The sequence below is a fragment of the Salvelinus sp. IW2-2015 genome, unplaced genomic scaffold, assembly GCF_002910315.2.
Source record: "Salvelinus sp. IW2-2015 unplaced genomic scaffold, ASM291031v2 Un_scaffold2971, whole genome shotgun sequence".
Classification (NCBI taxonomy): domain Eukaryota; kingdom Metazoa; phylum Chordata; class Actinopteri; order Salmoniformes; family Salmonidae; genus Salvelinus; species Salvelinus sp. IW2-2015.
Window position 1 is genome coordinate 61000 of NW_019944266.1, and position 7495 is coordinate 68494.

General features: G+C 47.1%; 1 pseudogene; it reads left to right on the plus strand.

Moving 5' to 3' along the window:
• Window positions 1-1219: 1219 nt before the first annotated feature.
• LOC112075067 (neuronal acetylcholine receptor subunit alpha-7-like) overlaps window positions 1220-7495 on the plus strand; it is a 7044-nt pseudogene continuing 768 nt past the window's right edge.

Genomic DNA, 7495 nt, shown 5'->3' on the forward strand with positions numbered 1-7495 from the left:
GGGCTTTCGTGATGGCCATCCAATACCTTGACTTTGTTGTCCTGAGGCCATTTTGCCACAACATTGGAAGTATGCTTGGGGTCATTGTCCATTTGGAAGACCCATTTGCGACCAAGCTTTATCTTCCTGACTGAGGTCTTGAGATGTTGCTTCAATATATCCACATCATTTTCTTCCCTCATGATGCCATCTATTTTGTGAAGTGCACCAGTTCCTCCTCGCAGCAAAGCACCCCACAACATGATGCTGCCAGCCCCGTGCTTCACAATTTAGATGGTGTTCTTCAGCTTGCAATCGTCCACCTTTTCCTCCAAATATAACGATGGTCATTATGGCCCAAAAAATTATATTTTTGTTTCATCAGACCAGAGGACATTTCTCCAAAAGTTACCGATCTTGTCCCCATATGCAGTTGCAAACCGTAGTCTGGCTTTTTTATGGCGGTTTTGGAGCAGCGGCTTCTTCCTTGCTGAGCGGCCTTTCAGGTTATGTTGATTTAGGACTCGTTTTACTGTGGATATAGATACTTTTGTACCGGTTTCCTCCAGCATCTTCACAAGGTCCTTTGCTGTTGTTCTGGGATTGATTTGCACTTTTCGCACCAAAGTACTTTCATCTCTAGGAGACAGAACGCGTCTTCTTCCTGAGCGGTATGACGGCTGCGTGGTCCCATGGTGTTAATACTTGCGTACTATTGTTTGTACAGATGAACGTGGCGTTTGGAAATTGCTCCCAAGGATAAATCAGACTTCTGGAGGTCTACAAAAAGTTTTTCTGAGGTCTTAGCTGATTTAATTTGATTTTCCCATGATGTCAAGCAAAGAGGCACTGAGTTTGAAGGTAGGCCTCCAATTGACTCAAATTATGTCAATTAGCCTATCAGAAGCTCCTAAAGCCATAATTTGCTGGAATTTTCCAAGCTGTTTAAAGGCACAGTCAACTTAGTGTATGTAAACTTCTGACTCACTAGAATTGTGATACAGTAAATTATAAGTTAAATAATCTGTCTGTAAATAATTTTGGAAAAATTACTATTGTCATGCACAAAGTAGATGTCCTAACCGACTTGGCAAAACTATAGTTTGTTAACAAGAAATTTGTGTAGTGGTTGAAAAACAAGTTTTAATGACTCCAACCTAAGTGTATGTAAACTTCCGACTTATATATATATATATATATACACTACATGACCAAAAGTATGTGGACACCTGCTCATTGAACATCTCATTCCAAAGTCCCCCCCCCACCAAAGTTGCACCCCTGCATTTTCCCCTTTGTCTGCAGGAATGTAGCTGTCTCTTTGTCACTGTCCATTCTGTCTCCTCTGTCTTCCTATTTTTTCCCTCTCGTTATTGCACTCCTCCCTCATCCCTTTCCCTCCTTTCTACTCCTTATCCCCCACCAGCGTAATCTATTGAGGGAGCTACTGAGGGACTATAACCGTATGGAGAGACCTGTTGCCAACGACTCTCTACCACTCACTGTCCGATTCTCCTACACTCTCTTACAAGTCATGAATGTGGTACGCTACCATGTTCTCTTACACACACACACACACAAGTTTAACTGTCTACATCTTATTCCAGGATGAGAAAAAACAGATCCTCACCACTAATGCCTGGCTTCAGATGGTGAGGATGACCCTGCATGTGTGTGTGTGTCCATGTTTATGTGTGTGTCCATTTACGGTTGTGTGTTCGCGCGCATTTGTGTTTCTCCTTGCAACCTTAACAATTGATTAACTGATTAACTAGATTTATATAGCAATGGTTTGACCACTACCTTCAGTGGAACCAGTCAGAGTACCCAGGAGTGAAAACCCTTCGCTTCACTACTGACCAGGTCTGGATACCTGATATACTACTGTACAACAGGTGTGTAGGACGGACACACACACACACACACACCTCTGTTTTGTCTTTCTCAGTGCCCATGATAAATTTGATGCCACCTTTAAGAGCTATGTGCTGGTCAACTCCAGTGGATTCTGTGAGTACCTACCTCCAGGTAAGTCTACAGATCAACCTTTCTCTCTTTTTATTATTCCCTGACCTTCCCCTCTCTCTCTCATGCACTTCTCTCTCAATGTCTGTTTCATCTTCTCCCTTCTCTCACTCCCTCTCTCCTACGCTCTCACCTTCCCCCTCTCTGTCCCAGGTATTTTCAGCAGTGTGTGTAATGTTGACGTGCGTTGGTTTCCATTTGACATCCAACGGTGTGAGCTGAAGTTTGGCTCGTGGACGTTTGACGGCTGGCTGCTGGACCTCCAGATGCAGGAGGCTGACCTGTCAGGATACATGTCCAATGGAGAGTGGGACCTGCTGGGTGAGAGAGCTCTGTCTGCCCCCGACCCAGGTTGTCCCTCCTCCTTTACCCCCCCTATCTTCTTTTCCATCCCTCTTGTATCTCTCTCTCATTTTCTAATCTCTCACTCCCTCTTTCCTCCCCCCTCTTGTAGGTGTACCAGGTGATCGTCATGAGATATTTTATGAGTGCTGTACAGAGCCCTACTCTGATGTGACCTTTGTTGTGACCCTACGGCGGAGAACTCTGTTCTACGCTCTCAACCTCCTCGTCCCCTGTGTTCTCATCTCCTCCTTGACACTGCTGTTGTTCATACTGCCAGCCCGATCAGGGGAGAAGATCGGTCTGGGTGAGGAGAGGGGGAGGAGGATAAGAGGGGGAAAGCGGGATAGGGGGAGATGGAGGACAGGGGGAGGGAGGGTAAAAGAGAGCAGGGATGGAGACAGGAGAGATGTGGCGGTGAAAAGGGGAGGGCTGAGGCGCTTTCTCCCTCTCTTTCTCTCTCCTTTCCTCTCTTTTCTCCATACCTGACCTCTCTCTTTTACTGTTTCTGTGTCAGTAATTCTGCAGTGTTCCAAGAAAAACCCTATTAAATGTTTACGATCAGAAAGACAGAGAGCAGAGGGGAGCGACAGAGATGGAGGGAGAGAAGGGGGGTGGGGAGGAGTCTGCTGACAATGTTCTTGAGCTGGCTCTCGTCCCCTGTTGTATCTATCTAAAGCCCGCTGTCCTATTGGGGTAGAAATCCGATCGAACATCTTGAAGATGGGCTCTTTGTAGATTGCTGTTTCATTGCATTATGCCAGCCCGATGGGGATGGAGATCGGTCCTGGGGTAGTGGATTGATATATATTGTTGGTTGTGTTTCTGTATGTGTATTTTATTTTATTTCATATATGTTGGGTGTGAATTATGTCGTGGTGTATTCGTGGTGTGTATAGTATATTGTTGATATATTTTTATTAGTTGTGGTGATTTATTTGGTATGGGTATATATAGGGTTAGGGTTTATATATGTGGATGCTTGGGTGTTATGTATATATTTAGTTGTTATTGATGTTTTGTGGGGTATGTGTAGGGGCTTAGGTCTGTCTCTTCTTCTTCTTTTCTATTCTTCTCTCTCTCTATTTGTCTTTCTTCTTTACGTGTTGTCTTAGTTATTTCTTTGCATTGTTGTCTAAGATTTATTCTCTTATTTAAATTTGTTTTATGTTTTTCTATATGATCTATTGATGAGCATGGTTGTGTGTGTATGCGATCTTATGATGTCTTGTGTTGTGTTTTTTTGGTTGCTTTTGTGGGGGTGGTGTGTTTTTGTGGTGTAATTTTGGTTTTTATGGTATTGTGGTTTGTTTTGTTTTGGTTTGTGTTTGGTTTTTGTTTGTGGTGTTATGTTTTTAGTTGATCTTTGTGTTGTATGTGTGTTGTAGATTGAGGTGTGTTTGTTGTTTGATGTTTCTTGTATTTGTTGGATTGTTCTATGTTTAGTTTGTTTGTATTGATGATTGGTTGTGTATTATTTGTTTCTATTTGTATTTGTTGTGGGTTTGTGTTTTGTGTGAAGTTGATGGGGATTGTGGCTGTTTTTTTTTCTCTACTCAATGTTCTTGTTTGTTGTCCTCTATGTGTTATCATCCTTTGCTTACTTTCTCCTTCTTTATTGTGTCTATTTATTTATTTTTCTTCTGATCTTTTTATTTGTTTGCTGGTTTTGTTATCGGATGCTAATGGGTTTAGTCTTCTATCTAGGATCTCTCTATATAAGTTCTATATTGTAATGTAGTTGGTCATGTTTTGTCTGGTGTGTATTGTTTGTGTTAGATCTTATTTTGTTGTTGGTTGCTATTAGCTTGTGCTTATGTTTGTTCGCCGCCAAATATGCATTAACTAGCCTACTAATATATACAGTGACTTCGGAAAGTATTTTTAGACCCTATGATTTTCCCACTTTTGTTAGGTTACAGCTTATTATAAATGTATGAAATAGTTTTTTCCCCCTCATCAATTTACACACAATATCCATATGACAAAGCAACACAGGTTTTTAGAATGTTTGTAATTTATAATATAAAATTTACATAGTATTCAGATCCTTTCCTCAGTATTTGTTGGAGCACCTTTGGCAGCGATTACAGAATTGAGTCTTGGGTATGACGCTACAAGCTTGGCACAGCTGTATTTGGGGAGTTTCTCCCTTCTTCTCTGCAGATCCTCTAAGCTCTGTCAGGTTGGATTGGGAGCGTCGCTGCACAGCTATTTTCAGGTATCTTCAGAGATGTTCGATCGGGTTCAAGTCGGGCTTTGGCTGGGCCTCAAGGACATTCAGAGACTTGTCCTGAAGCCACTCCTGATTGTCGCACCTGTGGACTTATGAAGGCTTCCTGGCAGAGTGCAGCCCTGACCCTGTTGGTGCTGCCCCTGGGGATGGAGTGTGGAAGTGGTAGTGGTAGTGTCTAATCATGCTCCTAAGACCTAATCTAAGGAACCTATTCCATTACAGTGTGTTATAATATGTGTCCATTCTAGGTCGTATTTTGTGAGTACCATGGTTACCGTAGGGATGTCAGTGGTGGCGACTGTAGTTGTACTTCAGTACCATCACCACGACCCCAACAGTGGGACATGCCTCAATGGGTGAGGCTCTCTGTCTGTCTACTGATTCTGAAGTGTGTTGTCTGTGTGTGTTCCTCTCATATATGTGAATGTCCGGACTTGTGTGCGTCCTGTCCTTTTCTATCATGTGCAGTTTGTCCTTTTCTATCAGGTGCAGTTTTCTGCTGCATGACATTACCAGGTCCTCTTATCTGTGTGTGTGTGTCCTGTCCTCTCTCAGTTGGTTCTGCCACAGAAGGTCCTGGCTCCTCTTCTTACTTATGTGTGTGTGTGTGTCTTCAGGTTGAGTTGGTTCTACTCCAGTGGGTTCCCTGGTTTTGAGGATGAAGCGTCCAGGAGAGTGGGGTGAGCTCCACACCACCACAGCCTCTCAACCCCCAGACAAGACCTGCTCTCTGCCCCCACCACCACCACCCCTTAACCTTCCCCAGAGCCTCACTCTCTGCGGCCAGTCTAAGCCAGCTCAGCAGCCTACCACCCCACCATCAACCCAAACCTCCAGCCTATTACCTAACCATCTCCCTACCCCCACCCCTCAGCCCAATTGGCACCGGCCTACATTGGCTTCCAGAGTCCTCTTGAACCAGACCCTGCTGTCACCTGGAGAGGAGGAGGAGGGGGGTTCTGACAACCCAATCCTCCACACCACCCCCTCCTCCACAATGTTCGGCAGCCCCCTCCACAACCCCCCACATCTCTGGACCCTGACCCCTTCAGGCTCAGCTGTGTGGAGGATGGGGCTGGAGCAGTCGGAGCAGGTACATGCCATGCCAGGCCGGGTGTTCCAGGCTGGGTAGTGGAGGCCCAGCTTCAGGCCTGCTGGAGGAGGTGCAGTTCCTGGCCAATCGTTTCCGTGAGCAGGACGCGCAGGGTGAGCGTGGCGGAGAAGTGGCAGTTTGCAGCGGCGGTCATCGACCGTCTGTGTCTGGTGGGGTTCAGTGTGTTCAACATCATTGTACCATCACATCCTCATGGCCGCACCCAACTTTGTGGAGGCCTCCAAGGGACTTCTTCTGAGAAGGAGAGAGGGGAAGAGGAGAGAGGAGGAAGAGGAGGGGGGGGAGAGGGAAAGAGGAGAGAGGGGAAGTGGAGAGAGGGGGGAGAGGTGAGAGGGGTAAGTGGAGAGAGGGGGAGAGGGAGAGGGAAGAGGCGAGAGGGGGAAGAGGAGAGGGGAGTGGAGAGAGGGGGAAGAGGAGAGAGGGGGAGGGGAGAGGGGGAAGGAGAGAGGGAGAGTGGAGGAGAGGGGGAAGAGGAGAGAGGGGGAAGGGAGAGAGGGGGAAGAGGAGAGAGGGGAAGTGGAGAGGGGGGAGGGAGAGAGGGGAAGTGGAGAGAGGGGGAGAGGAGGAGGGGGAAGAGGAGAGGGGGGAAGAGGAGGGGGAAGAGGAGGGAGGAGAAGAGAGGAGAGGGGGGAAGAGGAGAGAGGGGGAGAGGGGGAGAGAGAGAGAGAAGAGAGAGAGGGGGGAAGTGGAGAGAGGGGGAAGAGAGGGAGGGGGAAGAGGAGAGAGGGGAAGAGGAGAGAGGGGAAGTGGAGAGAGGGGGAAGGGAGGAGGGGGAAGAGGAGAGAGGGGGAAGAGGAGAGAGGGGGAAGAGGAGGGAGGGGAAGAGGAAGAGAGGGGGAAGAGGAGGAGGGGGAAGAGGAGGGGGAAGAGAGGAGAGGAGGGGAGAGGAGAGAGGAGAGAGGGGGAAGAGGAGAGAGGGGAAGAGGAGGGAGGAGGGAGAGGGGGAAGAGGAGGAGGGGAAGAGGAGGAGGGAAGAGAGAGAGAGGGGGAGAGGAGAGAGGAGGAGGGGGAAGAGGAGAGAGGGGGAAGAGGAGGGGGAAGAGAGAGAGGAGAGGACGTTGCTATCTTAATGGCATGGCTGTACAGACTTACCATGTGGAACTGGACAGACTTACATGTGGAACTGGACAGACTTACCATGTGGAACTGGACAGACTTACCATGTGGAACTGGACAGACTTACCATGTGGACTGGACAGACTTACCATGTGGAATGGCAGACTTACCATGTGGAATGGACAGACTTACCATGTGAACTGGACAGACTCCAGAGTGGAACTGGACAGACTTACCATGTGGAACTGACAGACTTACCATGTGGACTGGACAGACTTACATGTGGAACTGGACAGCTTACCATGTGGACTGGACGACTTACATGTGGAATGGAACTATGGGACTGGACGACTTACCATGTGGAACTGGAGACTACGTGGACTGGAGACTTACATGTGGAACTGGACAGACTTACATGTGGAACGCAGACTTACCATGTGGAACTGGACAGACTTACCATGTGGAATGGACAGACTTACCATGTGGAACTGGACAGACTTAAATGTGGAACTGGACGACTTACATGTGGAACTTGGACAGACTTACCATGTGGAACTGGACAGACTTACCATGTGGAACTGACAGACTTTACATGTGGAACTGGACAGACTTACCATGTGGAACTGGACAGAACTTACATGGGCTGGACAGTCATGAGTTGCTTGTCACATCATGTTACAAAAAGTGAACTTGTGATTCTACATGGTGGACTGTTTTAAATACTGCTGTTAATAAACTTTGTG